At 39.9% G+C, this 23525-nt stretch overlaps 1 long non-coding RNA gene across 1 annotated transcript in view; it reads left to right on the top strand.

Moving 5' to 3' along the window:
* Positions 1-11913: 11913 nt before the first annotated feature.
* The window catches only part of LOC116216963, a 34304-nt gene continuing 22692 nt past the window's right edge, over positions 11914-23525 (top strand). The window contains exon 1 of the long non-coding RNA XR_004160709.1: positions 11914-11985. This is a non-coding gene — a long non-coding RNA (uncharacterized LOC116216963). The remainder of the gene's footprint in view (positions 11986-23525) is intronic.

Genomic DNA, 23525 nt, shown 5'->3' on the forward strand with positions numbered 1-23525 from the left:
GCTTTATCCAAGACTGCTTTTGCCCTTATTCTTCTCTAGCTCTAGCATATCTAGGCCAACACTTGCTAATTACCAAGAAATTGAGCATGTTAGCTGAACAGCAGCATTAAAAGCAGATTCTCACACTTAAAGCCTATGTTGTTTTAAAATGCAACAGGGGAGAAAAAAAAAAGTTTACCCAGGAGACGTTGAAGAAGACAAAAAATTATCTACTAGACAATCACAGCTAAGCTGAGTGCACTACGCAACAGCGCTTTGAGATCCAGCTGCACCGTGCCTATCTAACTATCCCTCCAAGCAGCACAGGCTGTAATTGTTACCACACCTTAGAAACTTTCCATTGAAAGGCGCAGTCTATTGTCATAATTACATCATCTCCAGCTTGCACGCACACTATGAGAAAGCAGCTAGAGCCTGCCAGTAGCATAGGCAGAAAGAAAGATAGGAAGACAGAAAGAAGACATTTGGAAGAAGAATCTGGAAGGAATAGAGCTTAAAGCTTACAATAAGTGACCTTCTTTTTTTCTTCTTCCTCTCCCCAGCTTACTGAAAACTTACGTGCATAAAAATTTGTTTGGCGAACTGGAAATGGGAAATGGTGCTGACAAACCAAACCACTGCCTATCAGTAGGATGCATGCAGATTATGTGACTAAACTATAAAGGAGAGGAAAGTCTGTGGCAGCTGGCACAGCTCCTACGACTGGCAGTGGTGTGCAGTCTTCTGAAAACTGGCCACCAGTTTAAATCCCAGCCAGAAATTGCTGCTGTCAACAAAACTGGCAATTGGTTTGGACAAGATACTGCTAGTTGGACATTTATGCCTACATAGAATGCTAACTTCACTTCTGTAGTTGGTGGATTCAGTTCAAATGTGTGAATTAGCATTCTTGAGTTTGTTTTTGGAGATGTTTGTCAAATAAGGAAATGTTGGAGTGCACTGAAAATACTTTGTTTTCCTAAATAAACTCTTAAAAAGATTTAGAATGAGAGGTACTCCAAGTATATTTGAATTTTCCACAGGGGAAAAAAAATCACTAAGTAGTCCATAGAAGCTATTGTAGTGCTAGTTTTATCAGTAGGTTTGCAGTAACTCCATACCTTTTATGAAGAATAAGAACCATGTTAGCATTCAGTGAGAAAAAGGCTATTTTAGTCTGTTCATGCGTTAAGTAGATAAAGCAGACTATTGTCAGCTTTGACAGCAACTTTGAGTTTTCCTGGATATGTCTAAGGGAAGGGTTTTATAACTCACCATATGGAGTTATAACATGTGATACAGCCTATTTCCTTTGAAAGCAAAGCTCTAGATTTCTGTAATAAAACCAGGAACATAAAAGCCTCTTATTAACTTGACAAAACAAAGTATTTGACTTGGTTAAGTTATAGCACATTTCACTAGAATAAATCTGCAGTTTTCTGCAATTATCCGCAGCGGGATATAAACTGAGCATTTTAAATTACTGACGTTTTTTGGCCAGGGGTCTATAAAAAGGTCTTCAGGTAGCTCCAGTCCTTTGTGCAAGCTGTTAGTGCAGAGCTGTGTGGGACTTACTTTACCTTTCCAGGCAGAAAAAGCCCAGCCCAACAGGCACTGTAATTGTGTGACCATTTCAACAGTATGCAGAGAGGAAGGACAGAGCTCTGGTAAACTGTCTAAATCAAAGGTGGTTTCTTTAGTTCCTGACTGTTTTGAGCAGCGAAGTACGTGGTACCCTGGAGCTCTTCCAGTTCCTCGAGGCACAGAGATTTTTCAGACAAAGAGGGTAAAGATGCACTCCAGTAGAGTGCAGAATTTCTGTTTCCTCTCTACCGGTGTCGTTAAATCAATATGGAAGGGCCAAGTAGGCAGTTTTAATGCCGAAGATATCTACTGCCTCTTATCTTTTCCAGATCTTCCTCTTATGAGGGACAATTGAGAGAACAGGCTTTGATGGGCTTTTGAGTGCACAAGTACCTCAACTTCTTGTTGTTTTATCTTTATTTCCCTTGCAGGGAAGCAAACTGCTCTGTGAATTTCTTCTGCTCTCTGCCAGAGACTGCTTGAGTGAAGAGCCAGCAGCAGCACAAGGGGACATCTTATTCATTTTAAGAACAGTTATTCATTTTAAGAGCTCTTTTCCTTTCTGTACAACATGGCAGGTGTGCTCCTCTGTCCCCATCTTCACAGAAGATGACAAAATGTGTTGGGTAACATAAATCCACTATTATAGGTAAACTTCCTCCCTCTCTATTTTGAATCTTTTTTAACTGTTCCTAAAAGCAAACATTAAACCAGACTGTTGGAAAGTATGGTGATCATTACAGGTTACAACAAGACCAAGGATATTAGTTGTTACATGCTCTAGCCAGATCTCTATGTTTGTTTTACATATAATAATACATCTATGCTTACCTTTAATAAAATTTGTAACCATACAGGTATTTAACATGAGCATGTTCACATGCCAGGGCTTAACTTCAGGAAAGAATATGAGTAAAATAATTGTTGACCCTCTTGCCATCCTGTTAACTGTGGGATGCAGGTTTGTACAAGGTGTTGTTCTGAGTAACAGCAGAGATAATCATTGACATAATGCAAAATAATGCTGCAATGTTAATGAATAGATTTATTTTTTAATTAACAGTATTTAGGAGATAACAATAATGATTATAACTTGCATTTGCAAGTAAATGAACTATATGTAACCAAAGCAAATCTAAACCTCTGAAGCACAGCAGAGAAAAGTGTTAGAGATTCAATATAAAGACACAGAGCATTACCATAAAAACATAATCTTCCTAAAGTAGAGTGCTATTTCCATCAGCACCTCAGGGAAATCACAAATATTAGATCACCGTGCATCAGTCAGTACACCATTTATCACATAAAGCTTTTGCCACTAACACACACAGTGTTTGACCCAGGCTTTCTGCAGCACGATACAAAACATCTTTGATGGAAGACAAATTCTTGTGATGATCTGAACAATGATTATTTGGTACTGATCAGTCTCTATTCATAAGCTTAAAATACTATGTCTGCATAAGCATTTTCACAGGAGTAACGAGTTGACGGTGATTGACATTATGGATAATTAAATGAGAGGAAGTAGGTAACTTTTATCTGTTGAACAACTTAAGATCTGGAAATGTTATTAAATCATAGATTAGGTACAGCTGTCCCTGCTGTTGATGCCAAGCGAGTCTCATTCTCTGGTCCAACATTCATCTGAATAAAGGGAAAAATGCACTCCTTTTCAGTCAGGTTCATACCAGCTCCCACCAGTCCACACGAAAAGACAAGTCCAAATGAAAAGACATTTGATGAAAGACTTGGAGTACAAAGCATGAAAACTGAGGGCAGCAGAAGAGCCATCAGTCATCTTGCTCCGTCTGTGTGGTGGCTGTGCGCTGGCATGCAATCAACACCTCATTCAGAAATAGAAAGGGAAGACATCATTAATTAAGACTGAGTAGATAGGGTACCCTAACACGTATCTGCTTTATTCTAAAACTCACAGCGGACTGAATATGAATTCCTGCTCTTTAAAAGAATCAACGGATAAAATCCTGAAAATGTTTCTGTACTATCTTCCATAAGGAATAAGTCCAGCAACTACATTTAGATGTCTGTTATGCAGACAAGCAAGAGGAGAAAGTAGGATGTGAAGAATGGATTCTTTTGGCCCACAGGGGGATAGATCCAGCCCGAACAGTATTGGGGTTGGCCTGTTCTATAACCCCATAACATGAAGGATGGATTAAATAATGGAAAAGAAAACAACCTGGAAGACTCGTGTGCCATGCTGCCTGCTCCTCCCACCTTCCTCCAAGGATCTGCAGATTTGAGCAAAATGTCTGTGTTTATAGACTTAAATCATTCTGTAAATCCATTGCATAGCTGTCTTCATACCAGGAATGTATTTCCTTTCTCCAGAGAAAGCTTCTACTACTACTTCTCTACTGCCTGATGCCAGGATAGAGCCCTGCAATGCCATAGCTCCTGGCCTGGGCCTGGTGAGGTGAGGGGGTGATGGTGGGTGCCTTCATGGTGCTGTTAGAGAAAATAAAAGAAATCTTTTCTCCTCAGATTGGAAGAATTTGAAAAGGAAATTTGAAAGACACCATCATAAAATGTGAAGCTCTATTTTCCTTGAGGTCACAGTCTCCAGTTTCCACACATGGCATACAGAATAGCCTTTCAGTAGTGATTGCTCCAGTCCTTTCAGCTTAGGATATTGCTTTCCTCATCCGTCTCTCTTAAGTGTCTGCATAATGGCAAAGTGTTGTGGTTTGACCCAACAGATGGCTAAGCAGCACACAGTCATTCACTGACTCCTATAAACTATTTACTAAGATAGAAAAAAGTAAAATGAACAAAAGGAAAATATAACAAGTGATGCACAAGCAATTGCTCACTACCCCCCAGCCAATGCCCAGCTAGCCCCTGAGCAGTGGAAGAGAGTGAGATGCACTCCCATCCCCTTCAAAATCCCTTCCACACGATGTCACATGGCATGGAATATCCCTTTGGCCAGTCTAAGTCAACTGTCCTCACTCTGTTCCCTCCCATCTTCTTGGGCTCTTTGCTGCAAATAGCCTTGGCTCTGTGCAGCACTGCTCAGCAACAGTTATAAACATTGGTGTGTTACCAGCATTGGTTTTCTAGAACCAAAGCACAGCATCATACCAGGCACTCAAAGAAAACAATTCCATCTCAGCTGATACTAAGACAATATTGACCCCTTATTCTATATAATTTACATCGTGTTCAGGTTCCACAGTTTTTATACATCCTACCTAAGTACCTAACTTTTTTTCTTTTTTTTTTAAATTTAAATAATTTCCACACATTATTTTCATTGTCTGTGGACCATCCTTTTAAATTATCCACGGTATTCATTTAGTTCATGACTTTAAGCTCCATCTCTCCTAACAGTCCTTCAGTGGAGAAGGGATGATTCACAGTGCTAGGTTACTGCATGCAGAGGCTAGTTCTGGTTCTATGAGTTTGTTCTTTAACCTGGGTGGTTCTTACTGTAATGCTGTTAACAAGGCATACAAAAACCTTAATAGTGATGACACACAATATTACATAGCAATTTAACAAACACAATTTAAATTATTGGTTATTGTCACTCAGCATCAAATTATCTTGAGGTACACAACAAACATCCCCATCCTTCTACATTGCCTACTATGTACAACCAGGTCCCTGAGCAAAAGCAATTCCATGAACAGGCTTGCTTTTGCCTAAGGTAGAAATGACCCAGACTCTCTTTCCCAGTGCAGTAGAATTGCCAGGTTACAGTCTGAAGCAATGGTTGAGCACCAGGTGAGAAGGCGTAGCTAAACCAGGGAGCTCAGGTGCAAGAAATGCACCCGACTGACCAGAAGGGGTGGAGCCTGGATCCACCCTTCCTCACTCTCATTTAAGTGTTAGCAGCCGAGGGAATAGCATTTCTCTGGATAGAGATTGCACTCCTCTTCAGCCATCACCAGTCATTGGAAGGAATGAGGCAATTTTCCTTTATTACCTGTTATTGCTCTGCAGTGTCTGTATCCCGATTGAAGGCACTGTCATCATTTCTTTTGTTATACACCCAGCATATTCTTTATGCGTACCATCAGGGCTTTGTCCTCTTCTACAGTATGTAGGAGGTTTGAATGGGCAGGACCAACTCAACTGGTAGATCCCTGAGTGTCGATTAACTAGGTGGCTTTTGCTAAATGCATGCCCCAATGTTTGAAAATCCCAGCACCTATTGATATGTACCCACTATGCCCTCTTTCTTCAGCAGATGCTTATAGCTAGTAGGTGAGACATTGGTTTGAACAGGTGGGAAGTAAGACATATCATCATTGAACTGCTGGAATTCCTGGAACAGTTCTTCCACAGCCAAGATACAAACCCATATGGAGGAATAGAGCCTATCTTCATGTTGTCAAAGCAGGCTTGCCACTTTCATCCACCTTTGGTTATCTTTCCAGATCATTCTAGCCAGGGTGCTGGCATACTGTGGTAGTACATTCTGTACAACTGTCCATCGTGTCAGTTGTGCACAAACCTTGTCATCCAGGTCTTGGGAGTTGTTCAAGTTAATACTACACATAATTTCTACCACAGCTAGTTTCCTCAAGTACTGGATACCTTTGTCCTGACCGATGCCTAGCTAATCCCCTGAGCAGTGGAAGAGAGCCAAATGAATCCCCACCCCCCTTAAAAACTCCTTCTGCATGATGTCATATGGTACAGAACATTCCTTTGGCCAATTTCAGTCAGCTGTCCTAATTCTGTTCCCTCTCAGCTCCTTGAGTTCTTTGCTGCATGTGTTATCAACATTGTTTTTCTCCTAGAACCAACATATAGCATCATACCTGGCACTCTGAAGAAGACAATTCCATCCTAGCTGAAACTAAGTCACAAATCTACTTGGCCCCTTGTTCTGGCTGCAGCATCGTGTTGTACCTGCTAATCTGCCTTTGTGGCATCTATATTGCACTCAGCCTCTCTCCACCTCAAGGGATGGCCTGGTGGGCACCATTTTGTCAGAAAACTGACATCTCCTGTATGCTTGTTACCAATCAGTGCAGGTGCAAACACTTCCCTCAGGGACGGAGGGAACAAAGAGATGGCTGCATGCCAAAGCAGACAAGGAAAAGCAGTTTTGGGGAAAATTTGCTGTTTGGTTGATCCTGGACAGATCAGAATGCAAAAACTGGCAGTGGGGCCAGAATTGGGGTTAACTGCTCAATGGGGGCTGCAGTGCTAAGTAGTGTCACTGGAACTAGGATTTCTGGTAGTCCCTCCCCCCAAGAACAGCCTCTTGCCAAACTCAGGGTAAATTCATCATCACTGTGCTTTTATTATGTTTAAACTTGAGTCAAACTAAAGTTTTCAAGTTTCTTCCAGTGAGAAGAAACAGTGCTGCAGCTGCCATTTATGTCTCCATTGCTGGGGTGTTTAAAAAATTGAACAGCATAAAGAAACCTCTAGGTTGCTTTTAATTTTTAGTTGTACACCTTCAATTTTTAGAGGAAAGGGATCAGAAATATAAAGAGAAGCACAGTGATTGTTATTCCTGAGTTTGCGTCTCTCAGGCTGACACCAGAGATTTACCACAATTGTGTGAATAATCATTTTGCTTTAGGGAGACCTACATCAGAAACCAGTTCCACAGCTAAGCTCTGCTGAACTGGGACCCTTGAAAACACAGTATGCTCACTAACAAAAGCTCTTGAAAGAGCAAGTGAGATGGTAGAGCCAATTCCTAACTCCAAACAAACGTTATACTTGTGAGAGAGAAAGAATTTTGGACCTAAAAATTTTCTGCCTTAACATTTTCAGCCCTATCAGAGTTATTTAGAATGACGCAGCAGGAGGAAGAAATGCTGGTCTGGATTAAAAGTATACAGCACACTTCTTTGTGGTGGAAAAATGGATAATAGAGGCTGTTCTAGCCTAGCAACCCCACTTGTAATTGCATTACCTTTTTATGTTCTAGTATCAATATTCAAGAGTATACTTAAAATTAATTCTACTATATAAATTCAGGAAGCATAATACACACAATTTGATTAAAAAGTGTTTGTTTCTTTTCTCCTTGGTAAAACTAGTGAGGGGTGAAAATTAAGGCGTTCCAGAAGGGAGGGAAAGCAAGCCTGCTGAAATACAGCATAAAATGTACAGGGAATGTGTACAAACACACACAGCAATAGGAGAGGCCTCTGGAAAACATATGCATCTAGAAATATAAATATAAGCTAAAGCTCAATACTGGAACTTGGTAATACCAACTGCAGGTTTTTTGGAGTTTCTGTTATAGCATGTTTTCATGTGTTTCACTTCTGGGCAGCAGCCCTGCATGACGTTGCTTCTTGAAGATCAGTGTTTTGGAAAAACTGAAGGAAAATCCCTTTGCTACTTTTTTCAACCATTGCAGGAAATTAGAATAATTATACATTTGTATTGTAAAAACATTTTGACCACAGTCCTTAAAGCTCTGATGGAAATAAAGAAAGAAAGAAATGAAAACCAAATGAGCCACCACTAACATAAAAAAATGGGCGGAAAAGTTAACATTGGAAATATGAATGATTGTACAGGACCCCAGCCATAACCACAGAATGCTTATATTTTCTTTTGAAATTACTCATTCAATATCTGGAAATGATTATTTTAACACTTCATCCTGCAGACATTTACAGATACTAAGTTCTCACTTGTGAATGAGTTTTGGAGGCAAATTTTAGCACAGAGGAGCTGCATCAGTAGCAAAGATGCTTGTTTTGGTGGCCCTCCCTTTTTCCTTCTCAAATATTAGCTTTTGTTGATAAAGAAACAAAAGACATTACCATCTGCTACAACATTTGCCCACCAGGTGTATGTACTGAAAGAACCTGCTAACCTTGTCTACCCAAAGGGACAGTGGAAGCTGAAAAAGTGTCTGTCAGTTATTTAGCCGGATTCTATCTTGTAGTGAAACAGTCAGTGGGAAATTGAACATGTGCTTCATAGTTAGTTTCCAGAGATGACCTGGACTCCAGGAGCTGTTCTTAATGCACACAGAGGGCATATGCAGGTGTATCATCCCAGCAGTACGGTGGGGCATGCAGTCTCTAGTAGGAAAGGAACCGGTTGGGGCTGCTTAAAGAAGATTATAGTTTTAAAAGTTGAAAAGGGAATATATTAAGTCAGGGAAATAAAATTTTTAAAGCTAAGACAGCAGATACCTCGAAATAGCCTGAGTACATTAAGAAATGTCAAACCAATTTTTTACATATGTATTAGCTTCTGCTTCACATATAATCAGTTTAATTGTTGAGTTTTCCTATGACAGGAAAAGCCCCTTCCCAGCCATTGGCATCTCCCGTCTGGTTGTACCTGGTGATATCAGCACCACGGCCTGCAGGCTATCAGCAGCCTTGTAGAAATGGAGCACAGCGCTCCTTTGTTCTCCCAGCTTCACACCATGCATTTCTCCACCTTTCTTTTCCAAAAGGCAGGTTGAGGCCAGGAGGGAGAGAAATGCTACCAGATTAGATCAGTGTCAGTGCATTAGCACTTAGTTGATGACAACTGTAAGGATTAATTCAAGCTGGTTAAATCCTTCTTAGCTAGGATAGGAACTAGCAAACCATCTGGTGGGAAGAGCACTATGACAGGGCTAAGAGGAAATGCTGCCTGAGTAGACAAAGGAAAAATATACCTCTCCACAGACTTTTGGGAACTGCTGTCCCTCCCAAGCATCTGGCTACAGCAGCACTGATTGCTGCAATTTAGATAAATATTGTGTTTCCATCTCAGGGGAAAAAAAATTAAAAAATCCAAACAAAACAAATCACCTGAAGTTATGCTTTTAAATTTAGTAATAACAACTCTTGTATAGAGAGGCTGCTTGAAAAGTCATACGTTCTATGAAAATAATATATCCCACAATCTATTTTGCTGATAATTTTTCTGTGGTCAGACTACATTACTGTATGTATTGTCTACATTACTGAAGACATTTTCCAATGATTTTTACAGGTAAATCTCTTTTCTCCTGTGTTGTTTTCAGCAGCCGCTTCCTGCTTTCTTCCTTGGAGAGAGGTGCTGGTCTCCACACACACTTTGCTTTTCCATGAAGCAAATGAAGGATGTGCAATCACAAAGACAAAATACAAGTGACCCAAATTTACAGGTGAGTGTAGGATCACCTGGGGCTAGTAAAGATGGCTTGGCCTACTAAGACAGCCTCATAAACTGCTTTCAGGTTACCTCTCCTGGAATTAAATGTGTTTGTCTCTGGAGAAGATCAGACAATGTAAACTGGATCAATCGAGAAGTCTCCCCTCTGCGATGTCACTTCATGGATGTTTCTGCTAGGAATAAGGTCTTGCTTCTGATGAGTTTAAGTTTGCTTCACTTGTCTCACTCATCTATTTGTGAAAGAAGGAAATCAATGGAACCTTGTAAGAATTAAATATACAGCCTCTGCTTTATGAGATTTGAGCTGCTACCACTGAATTCTACGTAACAGTAATTTGCTTACAGCAACTTATTGGTAGTGACTCAGCGTGCAGTCTCACAGGAGGGAAGCTTCCAAAGTGCATTCAGGAAATACATTTTTCATCCTGTTTTATCTGTTTATTTTTCCCTTTTTAATTCTAGAATTTCTGTTGTTTGCTTACCAGTCTTGAAATGCAAAAATACTTATGCAGTTTATGTTATTTTTCCACAGGAAAGTTTTACTGTTTTTTTTGGTTATTCATAGTTTGTCTGTTCTTTGAAAAAATCTTCTTCATAGTGCTCTCCAAATATTGCTATCTGAAAGAATTTTTAAATGCAGCAGAATTGCATGTACGCTAATTTAGCGAATGGCTTCACAAATAGAAGAACTGAGCAAAAGAGTTTGATATCCAATAAAAAAACCTTGAATATTAGTCTACTTTTCTTTTGAATATGGGAGTTCTCAGTTTGTAAATGGCAGAGTAAATCTGAAACAGTGAAGCTCTAAGATTTCTGAGGCTGTCTTTCATCTGCAATGAACTTGTTCCGTGCAGGGTTAGAGGAAATAAATATGCTTTGAACCTATGTTGCTATAACAGGGAGCCACATTTTCTATAAAAATGCCATCACGGACAGTTGCAATCCTGTTTTTGAGCCCAGCCTTGCTGTTTGAATGCTATTGCTGGGTTTCAAAAATTACATACAGAATATATTGTATCACACTGTTCAGATGTTTCAAGGACTTTAAAAGATTGTGCTCACTAGAGAAGCCTAAAATGAAGATAAATCAGGAGTTTTGGGATGTAGATATGAAATAAGAGGATCAAGGGAATCAAAGTAACAGCATAGGTAAGAGTTGTTTGTCAGTGTCAGGCAAATGCTGATACTGGATACAATGGGCTCTTTCAATCCATGGCAGTATCTAGCAGGAAGCAATTGTCTGTGCTTGTCAGCTATTTTGCAGAACTGAATCATGCATTTCTGGCCTTTGCCTTATCAAAAATAGGGAATAAGATCTTTCTTAGCAACTTCCATGTGTCATACCTCAAAATCTGGAATAATTTTGTGTCTTCTAGATCAATTTATGGGCCATTTGTATAGTAAGATGAAAATTGTGTGAGAGTTTGAAGCTGTGGATCCTGTTTTCTTTTGACCTTGATGATAATTCATCAGTGTTGTCATTCGTTCTCACAAAACAGCTGTACCCTTTTCATGAAGAACAAGTAACAGGAATGAGCTATCAGGGTAAGCTTATGGCAGTCCCGAGGGAAAAATTAACCTGGGAAACTAAGTCATGAAAAAGCACCTTGACAAAGCTTCTTCATAAATCATAAACTGTACAGCAAGATTCCCAATGCTATCCATTTTTTACCAGTTGTTTCTTGTTAGTTATCGTTACCTCTAAGCACAGTGCTCCAAGCATATCAGCCCAAGATAGAACAGTAAATGCTACATAGTTATTTGAGTAAAAGTACATGCATAATGTTTTTTAACATCAACAAGATTATAGCCATCAGAAAAGTGGACATATTGGTTCAAACTGAGGATTCATGTGGTCCACTGCCTTGACTCCAACAGTGAGCAAAAGTGGGTGGCTACCATGGAAAAATAGGGTAAATATACATGACCCTTTTCCCTCTTCCTCCATTCTTCCTACATATCTCCTTGTGCTTTCCCATCCCCAGCCATTTTCAGGAAAGGGTGTTCCTGAGTCTGATTTGTCAGTTCTGTAATGACAGCTGCAGCTCTTTCTAAACATTTGTCCTGCTGCCTTGTGAGAACTGGGTGACTCAACTGGGAACTGTTGAGTCATGGCCTGAACCACTGATTGAGCACCTGGAGAAAGGATTGGTCAGCCCTGGGAGCAAGGGTGAAGGCAATTCAGCTGTGTGACAGGAAAGGGTGGAGCCTGGCTGCACCTCTCTTAGACCTTATTTGAGGCCTGAGTGTCACCCTGGAAGGATGTCTGGTTGGAGATCCCTCCCGTGTGGAGTTTTCCCTGTTCAGAGTTGGGTGAGCACTTTTTTCTTTCCATCGTGCTCGTCCTTTTGAAATTGTACCTCCTGTATCACCATTCCACTACATTGGTCTTTCTGATCATTACACTGGGCAAGGTAACTAACTGAAAGGACAGCTTTCACCTGAGGTTTACTTGAGAATTCTACAGCCAAAATGTAAGAGAAGGCAGTCCTTTACACAGTTAGTGGTAGGTCTTTACCAAAAGGTGCTGCTGCTGACAAAAATTGACAGGAGCTTGAAAGACAAATAAGAAGTGCTTTAGAGAGAATCTACAACTTTGTTTTGTTTTAAACCTGACTCCTTCTTCCTCATTGTGAGGACTCGTGCATGCAGTGAACGATTGATTCTTGGTTATATCCTTCAGGCTATTCAAGAGCACTTATACCTCCTGGTTACCTTTAAAATCAACCTTTAAGTCAAGCTGTTTCTGTGCTGTAGAGTTTTGACTCAGTTGTTCATTATATGGGAGTTATTTTATACATCCGAACATCTTCATTGCCTTCTCTTAGGGACCTTTTTCATTTCTTACATTTTGCATTTGACCAAAGACTCACCGAGCATGTGGTGTGAAAGGATTGTGAATATTTGTGACATTTGGTTATCCTTTTCAACAACTACCAAGCACTGAGTTGATGATTTTTACAAAATTCTTTGTGTTAAACCTAGTTCCTGCTGCTTTCCTTTCCCTGCAGGTGAATCTTTGGCTCTGAAAGACCTATGGTACACTCTTTGTAGAGAGAGAGAAAGTTTTAAAATGTATTTGATATTACAGCATGTTTCTGCAGACTTCCTATGTCAAACAGCAGGTGTGTTGAACCTATCTCGAGGATGAAAATATCCTTGCAGAGATTCTTCCCAGTACTACCTGTAGTTGACAGTGACATTCTTACAGAGAAAGATCAATGACATATCTAGATTTACTGTTTGGTCTGAACACGACATCTGGCAGTTGTGTCTTGCTTTTTTTCTTGCATTGTAATTCCTTTATTTCAAACAAATACAATTTCCTGTACTTTTATGATCTATGCAATTATAGATTGTTCTACAAATCTGGGCATACTTTGTTTTTTACCAGCCTGATTCTGTTTCTGTTAAACCTAGTAGCAAAATATCTTGAAGCTGGAAAAAAAAAAAAAAAAAAATAGGGCAAGCCAGCTCAAATCAATTTACTGTCTAGAGCACTGGAACAGCTGCCCAGAGAGGCTGTGGATGCCCTGTACATTTGTCTTAGACAAATTTTTTCTATACTTTGTTCAAGTCCACAGAAGTTGGCTTATACTTAATCCAGCACCCTGTAACATTTTGTGGGACTTCAAAAAAGAGAATAATGACAGGAAAAACAGACAGCAACTGTTTGATGTTGGCTTATGTTCCCACCTGAATTATATATTAAATACTACTACTGTGCATGTATCTGAGGTTATTCTCCACCAGCCTGTCCTCTTCTAGAAACAGAAGCAAAATACAAAAATCCTGTTTGACAGGCAAGTATTTTGATGGAGCTGTGGAAATGATGAGATGAATTCTTTACTGATTGGAGGTTTTAATTCTGGCCTTATGACTCACAACAAAAGCAAGAGAAGGACACTGGACATTTTGAAGGACACCAGAACGATAGTAGATACTTACGTGTAATACCAGCAGGGAAGCCTTCACAATTTGGAGATGGTCCCTAAAAGGGGGTCAGTGAGCAATAGCTGAAGCCTATGGAGGAGGTTTGGAACATACTGAACCAAGCAGATGGAACCATAAGGAAAAACTGTTCTGAGGGGAAGGTTGGCAGTGGTAAATAGTGCAAGGGAAGATGTGAGATGGAGGAATGGCCCTTTTCCTGGAGATTTCAGCAGGTATGGGGGCAGGGACAGAGCTCTGTTACATCCTGAAAGGTGCAGCAGCCCAGAAAGGGGAGCTGTATTGCCAGGCTGGTGGGCCAGGCACAATCCTGATTGAGTTTGAAGGCTGATGGTCTTTTTACCCTACTTTGCTGAGGGAAAATAATAAGGGCGTTAGCAAGCAAAGAATCTCATGCTGCCAGTTCATCAAGTTTGCATGCTAAGAGCTTGCTCGTGTCAGCATGGGTGAGGAGTTAACCTACTTTGGTCTGTCAGAGAGTTGTTTGGAAAACTGGTTACACTGCAGGCAGGAAGTTCTTCTAATCTTCCATTGTATTTTGGAATCTTTTCTGTTTCCAAAATTGCCTTTGTTTCAAAAATTATTAAGTGGTCACAGACACCAAATGCTGTACTCCCTTTCTCCCTTCTCATTTTTGCTTTTTTTTTTTTTTCCTCCTTTCTATGCAAAAATCAGCACCAGAGACTCAGTGGCACTAATTGGATAGTTTAGTGACCTGAAAATAGAACTAGAAACTAGACTTTTGGCGGGCTTTGATCCTACTGGCAACCTACACTTCTATCATATCATCGGCTGACGTCAAAGTTAACTTTGGTTTGTAGAGCCCCATACTGAACTATGGCTTATTTCTGGTGCTTCAGCATAGGTAAGCATTAGTTCTTAGTTTTACATTTGTTTTGCACATCTGTAACATGCGGTCAGTAATGCTCCATATCCTCTACAGGATTATTGAGTGCACTGTTTATTGGGTATGTTGCACGCTTCAGAGTCAAAACATTGCCTACCTGTTGCATAGAAGTGATACTCTGATAACTGGTCAAGATATTGGTTTAAACTTTTAATTCTGATCTTGTGCTTTGCCTACGATATTTACAGTTCTTCTGTAGTCAGTAGCATTAAAAAACTGAAGTGTGGTATCAGAATCAGGCTCCAGGATTGCTTTCTATACAGTGATTCTTCATTTGATTTCCAAATTACTATTACTGTCATTTCCTTAAAGTGCAGAGAAATCAGAAATCAGTGTTTTATGCTTAAAATATCTCAGTAAGATGACTACAGAAATAAAATTTGCCAACTTCAGTTTAAGGCAAAGTTTCTGACAGTGCCTGCAGATGTAGCTGCTACAAAGAAATGGAAGATGGCATGTTTAGCAAACTCAAAGCAGTAGAGGAAAGAAACAGCACTTCCAGCCTGAAGAAAATAATTTGAATAAAGAACTGAATTGTAGCACAAAGACAACTTCATTTCTCAACTATAAGATACTGTTTATTTTACCAAGTCATGCAGCAGATTGTTTCTATAGCTATTTCCTTCTGAGATCATTGCAGTGAGCTTAAAGAGAAGTTCAGTACACTGTTTATTTTCCATAGTTAAAGTCTGTCTTGCAATGTTTGCTTTAAAACCTTGCATGGAAACAGTGGTAGTGTTCCTTGAAAGTCTGCAAAACTGACAGCAGAGCTGCCCTTAAATACCTGCAGAGGCAATGTGTCGTTTCTTGCTGTACCTTCATGACTGATGGCTGTAGTTCACAACCAATCAATCCCACCATAAGTCAGTGCTGTGATACTCACTGATGGGTGAATGAGATGGGACATCAGTAGAAATGCACTTCTGAAACTTTGGGCAATATGAGAATGTCATGAAAAGAATGCTTTAAAAAAAGGCGATATTCAGCCTCTTCAAAGGACTCCTCAACAAGGCTGGATCCAGGTCCAGATGCAGAACATCAACGTACTTTCATCTGAGACTTTTTGTGTCTTTAACAAATGAAGACAGCATATACACATCTGCAAAACTTATATATCATGTTCAGCGAGTCAGTTGCATTTTGAATTTCTGCTTAGGTTAAAATCTCTGTTAATCTCTACAAAGCCCAGCCTCTGCTTCTCACTCCCTGCTGCTGCTGCCTGGCCATGTGCTCACAATAGGTGTAAATTAGTTTGCTCACATGGTTGTATGACTGCCTTAATGATACTTCAGCATGCTTTTAGATCAATAAGCATTCTCTTGGTAGACAAAAATGAATTTGTGTTCTCTGTATACTAGTCATAAAATTGGTGCCCAGACTATTAATCAGCTGTTCTCTAGGCTTGGTTTGCTTTTTCAGTGTGTTAAGGCTGGCTCTGTGCTATGCAGCACATGTAGCTAGGGTGTAATTTTCTTGGCACCTCTGTTCCCTTTGGAATTTTGGAAAGCTAACAAAGAAAAAATGCAGCGAAGGCTTCACTGTTCATTTGATTCAAATAGTCATTCAATGACTTTGATCAGTTTATGCAACAGGATTGATAGAAGCTAATTAAGATAGAACAACAACAAAAAAAAAGTCTATCTTGCTTGAGAAGTGCCCCACTTCTCTTTTTTTTTTTTCTTCCATGTTTCTACTGACAGATGTAGGTCACATTCATCTCTCATCGTTAATGTTTGTCACAGCTATCTATAAATCAATGAAAATGCACTAGTATTTTCTGTCTGTGTTTCCTGGCACACTGCAGAGCTTGCTGATTGTAATGCCAGGAAATGTACTGTGGGGGACCATACAAAAAGTGTGCCCTGTTCAGTGCATGAGTGCTGTTCTGTAGCAGAGTGTAGCAGACCTGAAGTTGTAGCTCTTTGGGTTAAAATAAGGGCTTTGGGTAATCGTGAAATAAAAGAACATTCCTGTCTCTCTGAAAGCACTTTTAAAAGGGAATTTTCATTAGTTACTCCTAAATGGACAGGGAACAGAATAATCTTTAAGTGAATCTGGCTAAAATCTTGGAAAAAAAGAGAGGTTATTTAAAGCAGTAATGTCTGCAGCAAAACTACAGTAGTCTTATTCTTTGGGTACTTAAACCCAAATTATATTTTCAGGTTTACTGAAAGATTTTGGAATTATAGGAGATTCTCTGCACATGTATCTACTCTTTCTGTTTTTAATAGGAAAAACAAGTTAATAATTATTCTGCACTAATAATACCTCTTAACCCTCAGCTTTCCAAATTTTTCAAAAGAGTGATATATTAAGCCTCATAGGGTAATGGGAGTATGTGATAACATCAACTTTGATTCATTCATTTAAAAATAGCATTTTTAGGACTTTGATTTTTAAAGTCTGAAGATTCTGTAACTGTTCTTGAAAATAGGTTCATTTGCCACCCTGCTTGGAAATAAACCACGTGGGAACTAGAGAAGTGTAATGAAATGTAAAAATATAAAATGTATTAAGAGAAATGCTATGTACTTGCAGACAAATATATTTCTCAGAGGGTAATGGTCAGTGTTGCAGTGTCTCAATGGAGATCAGTGATGAGTGGTGTCTCCCAGGAGTCAGTACTGGGATCTGGGATATCTTCATCAGTGACACTGACAGTGGAATCATGACCCAATGTACCCATCATGGGTACTGAGGAGTGTATCTTTTTATAATAAGGGCAGTGAAGCACTGGCACAGATTGCCCAAAGGTGGTGGATGCCCCATCGTTGAAGACATTCAAGGTCAGGCTGGATGGGGCTCTGAGCTGTGGATGTCCCTGTTCATTGCAGGAAAGTTGAGCTAGATGACATTTAAAGGTCCCTTCCAAATCAAAAAATTCTGATTCTATGACAAACAGTATGGACCACAGTGTTTTGGAAGGACACTTAGACTGTTCTTTAGGAAACGAGAAATGTTGACATATTTCAGGTTTTTCAGTCTTTCTGCTGCAAATAGAAATACAGTCACTGTCATCCACAAATTATTTCCATGTGCTGGGTCAGATTCAGTGTCCAATTCAACATCAAACCAGTGTGAAAATCTGTGGAGCTGCTGCACAAGACTAAATATGGGGCTTTCTCACCACCTACATTCATAAGGTTATTAACAGGAAGCGAGAGGCAGCACCAAAGACAAATATAATATAAAATCTCAAAAAGTGCTTGCTGCATCCAGCAGTTGAAAATTGCCAACTGTCTTTTTTCCCGAAACTAATTTCTGAAAATTCTGACGTTCATATTTATCTTTTTTTTTGTGATATTGTTTTAAGCATGGATGAAGTGTAAGAATTAAAGAATTGTATCAGTTCCACCTACTGATAGCAACTATTCTGAGGGTATTAAAAAAAGCTTGCAGTTTCATTAGAGCATAACTCTTGTGAAGTAAGATAAGTAGTAAGCAAGCTTGTAGCATACTGTAAGTATATAAGGGAGAGGGAAGCAATGACCTGGTTAAAAAAAAATTAATCTTTGCCTGTGTTTCCAATACAATGCAGACCAGTGAAGTAGTAGCTGATGTGCTTAGAAAGCAAGTTCATCATGTTCAAGGGGAAAACTGTTCTAGCAAAATCAAGAGAGATACCAGTTGCCTTTTATAAAACCAAGTGAAATCACCTATGTAGAGAAAAGTAAGCATAGTAGTGAAACTCAGCTCTTGCTGATGTGGGTGTGTTATTCCGAAGCAAGCCAGATAATTTACCATGTCTACGCTCTTAATCATGTGTGAATTAGTTTGCTTTTAGTACAGAGGAAAGCGTTTTGTATTTAATGTGAACAAGGATTGTGTCCTCATGGAAATGGAGGTGAGCTTACCAACATATAAAATTTGTTGTTTGAGTATATTCTGAAAAAATTATAATGTCTACAAAAACATTGTTCATCTTCTTACAGGTTTACAGTATTTTAAAATCTAAGTGAAAAAGACAATTTCAAAAATCTTCCTGTTGTAGCTTAATGTCAATCTCAAAATAGGGGTCTTGCTTAGGTTACTTATTTAGTGTGTGATATATAAATATTCACAAATTCTAATTAGCAAATTGACTTTCATAATGCATAAGTGTGTATTTAGGAAAAGCTGCACTGTTGTTAACATCAGCTCACTTGCTTTGTTAGTGGAAATACCACAAGCTGTAACTGTTATCGCTGCTGCAGCAGTGCTGCTAGAAGCAGATTACCACTTAAAATCCCACTGGGAAGGTCTTGCTGATCTGGTTTTTAAGGTAAGCTCATGGTTTTGGGATTTTTGTTGGTTTGTTGCTGTTGTTTGTTTGTTTTTTACCTTCCTAGGGTTGTTTCATTTTTGTTGTTGTTTGTTTCTAGACAAAGATAAGCTTCTGATCTTTATTCTATTCCAAAGATCTGTATCATAAAAGAGGTGTATGTAGGATCCAATACCAAAAGTTTTAAGTAGAAGTGAAAAATTTCAAATGGGGTTTGTTATAGAATTTAAGTTGTTTTCTGTTTCTAGGCTACTCTCCTTGTTCTCCAGAAGTTTTCTTCAACAGATATGATCTGAGCCAACGTCCCTATCTTTCTTCAAGTGAAGTTTTTTTTATTGCTCTCCTGGATCAATTGTTGTGGGCTATTTTTATTACTTGGTTTATTATAACAGAAAAATAAGGATATCTAATAGTGGTTCTACTGGCTTCCTATTGCTTTAAGATTGTGCAACAGAATACTGGCAATAGCAGTGATGCATGATTTGGAAGTTCAGAAGGAAAAAAGAGGGAATCTTTCTTGTGTCCAATTGAGGAAGATGCACAAATAAAACAGCATTTATCTATATAGTCTTTTCCTGGACAGTGTAGCTTGTAAAACTCAAAGTCATAGAATCACAGAATGTTTTGGGCTGGAAAGGACCTTAAATCCACCCTGTTCCAAACCCCTGCTATGGACAGGAACACCTCCCGCAGAGCTGGTTGCTCAAAGCCACATCCAGCCTGATCTGGAGCATCTCCAGGGATGTATTGTCCACAATTTCTTTGGGGATATGGTTGGCTTTCCATCTGCTAAGTAGAGGCTTAGAGATATCAGGCTAGTGGAGCTCAACAGTGACTTATTAGAAAGTTGTTCTTGCTCCAGTCTTTCACCTCCTGTTCTATTAGCATTCAACTTTGTCCTCTCGATAACAAATTATTAGTCTCCTCAAGGTGACAGCACCCAAATTGCACTTTTGCCTGTAAAAGGCTGTACCATCACAACACGGTAATGTGGAAATGCTAATGGTCATATACAGCACATTTCTGTAGATAAAGATCAGAATCCTGTGCGTATGGTCACAGTTCAAAAGCATCTGTAATAACAGAAATAGATTTTAAGCAGGAAAAAAAAAGTGAAAGCCTGACTTGGGGTATTCTGTATGCTTGTTTATTTATGATTGAATAGAAATCTCATCTGTAGTGGAACTGTAGTATTTGCCAAGTATGTCTCTAAGCTTTTAAAGCATTGACATTGATATCACTGAAAATGGGACTCTAGCTTTCTATGGCTTGTGGAACATATGGCAGAAGGTGATTCATATTTCATAAAGATTCAGTAATCTTTAATGTACTGGTCTTATTGTCTGTGGCTGGTATGGCAGAGATGGAAGGGGGGACCTGTAGGGATCAAAGGAGAGACCAGCTGTACAAAGGTCTTCCTGAAAGATCAGAGGGAAGAGGTTGCTGGCTGCAGCGAGGTGCTCCATTGATTGAAGCAACTTCCTTGGTAAGCAGAATGACACTGATTCAAAACAGGTCAGGATTAGTCTGGTTTAAGCAGGGGCTCGAAGGAGATGTCATTCACACAGAAGATGCTATGAGTGTACTGGGCGCAGTCTTCCCTTTGGCAAACTAACTCCACATTGCAATGATGAGTCCCCTTGGGTAAATGAGCCAGCTCTTCCCACTTCCTTCTACCCAAAAAGTATTAGTATTTGCCCTTCTACAAAACTGTCACAACTATATCACCAGGCAAGTTTATAACCACTTGTGGAAAAGTAGACTTCTGACTTTAGAGCCCTTAACTTCTAGTTTGACCACACATACTGAGGAGGCTGTTCTGCAGCAAAGAAATGGAGGTCAGCAGAGGGAATCCCAAATCAGATCATAAATTCAGCAGTGATCAGATCACTATTCAGCAGTGCTGTACTCTTATGGAGAAGGTAAATACTGTATGAGAGTATGAATGAGTGTTATTTCATGAGGTGTATTAAGGTATCCACTCTGTTCAGCATTAGAGAACTGAGTCCAGCAATGGAAGCTATGTTTCAGGAGAGTCGTGGGCTGGTCAGAGAGCATCAGGAGGAGAGCAGTATGATTGGAGATACAAAGAGTGTCATTTTTGGGGAAAGATTGAAACAAACCCATTTCCTTCAGGAAGGAGTGTGGGGGCATAACCTCAAGGAGGCAAAAATCTGTAAACTCTTGAAAGGCAGCTGGTGAAAGAAAGAAAAACAACATGTTCTCTGTATCTACAATAGACAAGGCAAAAGCAAAGAAGCCCTCTGATTAAATTAGGGGAGAGTTGGGTTGGTTTTTGGAAAGTTCTTCTAGCAGTAAATGTGGCAAAAATAAATACAGAACACGTGGAATCTTTCTCTAGTAGAGGAATTAAAGAATAAATATGACCAAAAAAAAATTGAAGGAGTTGAATTGGCAGATCTCATTCTGTGGGTCAGCGGGTAAATAAGGTAATCTCTTTATGGAGCCTGTCTCTCTTCTTTTTGATGTGCTTTTCAACTTGTCGTGACAACTTTGAGTTCTTATCCCATCTTCCAAAGCATCTGCAATTGCTTTGCAAGTGTTGTAATCAAACTTTCTCTATTCTCATCCAAGTAACTGCATTAATACATGAATTCTAGATTCACCCTAAGCCTGATATTGTCCCACTTGCATTTCCCCACCCCAGATCTGTTAAAAATCTCCCATTGATGGCTACATGTGGAGAGGAATTTTTTCAGCATCTTGTACACCTATGGTTCCATAGGCATGTGCTGAGTGACAGCTCACCCTGACAATGCCCTGTGGAGATGTCCCTTTCTAACTCAAGAAGTTAGAAACTGTTTGCCCCTAGACCACTTGCCTCATCCAAGAAGGATGTTGCCTTTGCATACTAGTTGCCTTGCTTTAATGAGCCTGTATTCTTGTTTCACGTTTGTTTGTGCATGACTTTGCAAGGGATTAAAGATTGGCTGACTGTGCACTGCTGAGATTCTCCTTTCACCTTTAAGACAGTGGTATATTTGTTCAATATGCAGCAGGGCAAATCCTGTTTTAGCAGGCTTAGGTAAACAGCCCACATCCCCGCAAGGACACAGCACTACTGTGTTTTACTGCAGAGGCCCAATCTACTGATCTTTGTAAGCCCAGATCTTTGTAGAAAGCACTGAACAAAGCAATGTGAGGTGAGTCCATGACTGCACGTGTGTTGTAGCTGTACAGTAGTCACATACACTTCTGGGGTAAAATGACCAAAACCTGTGCTGCTTTCTGTTCTGCTGCAAATATTCAAAAGAGGATGTGAGTCATTAAAAGCTTGGGGAGTGGGTTTGACACTTTCAAGGCTGCAGTCTTGATTCAGAATTGAAAACAATGCACATGGAGGGGATGTTGTTTCAGCTCTCCTCCTGACTCTGGGAGAAAGGACCTTGAGGTCTCTGGCCTGCCTTGCCCATTCCCCAGGCAGGCAGCCCACCTGATAGCAGGCTTTCAAATATGTATGGTTGAAATGTGTCTGCCCAGATTTGTGTGAGCAATATGCAGCCACAGCTTCCTGGAAGCTGGCCAGCACAACCTTAAGCCAGGAAAAGCAGAAATGCCTACCTTTGAACTTGTGTCTTCTGTTTCCTGGTAGTTTTATGATTGTAATTATTTTTGTGGCCAGGCTGACATCAGCATATGGGTCATTAAAACAAATATATTTCAGCTGATTTAAATAATCAACAAAATGTTAGCACAAGGAGTAGGTTAAGTGTGAAGCCAAGGGAACACTCTGTGCAGCCTTGAGAGAGGAAATGGAGATGAACTAACTATTCCCATAGTAACTATACAAAACTGTTTGTGCTGTTTGTGTATTGTATACAAAGCAAGTGGTGGTAGGTAGCACAGGTCGACTGGCATTGAAGTAGGTCCAATTTTATGTAGTATTCCAGATTTTTGCCATGTTCAGGACACTTTAAAAGTAGCTCATGGGAGGCTGGCTAAAAACACAGAAATGTAGGTTTCTATCCATCTTGCTAGTTAGCTGTAACCTTGTATAACCTTCAATAAATCAAAAAACCTGCTGGTGCATTGAGGAGTTATCTCCAGTAAACACAGTAAGATGTATTTCTGTTGAGTCAGAAACCTTACAACTATGTCCAGGCAAAGCTGCAGGATAATCTATGATAGCAGAACAAGCAAGCTTGATTTATTTTGAGGGAGCCTAGGTTTGCATTTTCTCTTGCCTTTGTGTAGATCTTTCTGTATTACTCATGTTAACAACACTTCTTTCTGTAATATGTGGGTGCTTTGATTAAAGTCTGTATGCCTAGCTGCTTCTCCCTTTCCCCCCCAGAGCACAACCACCAAAAGACAGACCTGACAGCTGTTTTCCTGCAAGGTGCACGAGGTGTCCTTAGGACCACTTGGTTCCAACTCTAAGGCTGCCAAAGGGAGAAAATTCCAAGTGCTGTGGAAAACTCCTCCTCATGGCCTGGAGATGGTAGTGTGTATCCCTGCTGCCTGGCATATCCCTCTGCCTTTCCTTCAGTGCTATGCCCATGGCCATTCCTTGGCTTTCCTACATCTCGAGATGCAGGAACTGAGGAGGGATCTGCTAACAGATCTACCTATGCTGTGTACACAGGTTGGTTGCCTGCTTTGTCACTGCACAGCAGATCCCACTCGTAGTAAAGAGACTGTCTGCTGCCAGGTGCCTAAGGAGTTATGCAGCATTTGGGTTTGGGAGGATTTCACTGATTTTTTTTTTTTTTT

The sequence above is a fragment of the Meleagris gallopavo genome, chromosome 10 (assembly GCF_000146605.3).
Source record: "Meleagris gallopavo isolate NT-WF06-2002-E0010 breed Aviagen turkey brand Nicholas breeding stock chromosome 10, Turkey_5.1, whole genome shotgun sequence".
NCBI classification, from domain to species: domain Eukaryota; kingdom Metazoa; phylum Chordata; class Aves; order Galliformes; family Phasianidae; genus Meleagris; species Meleagris gallopavo.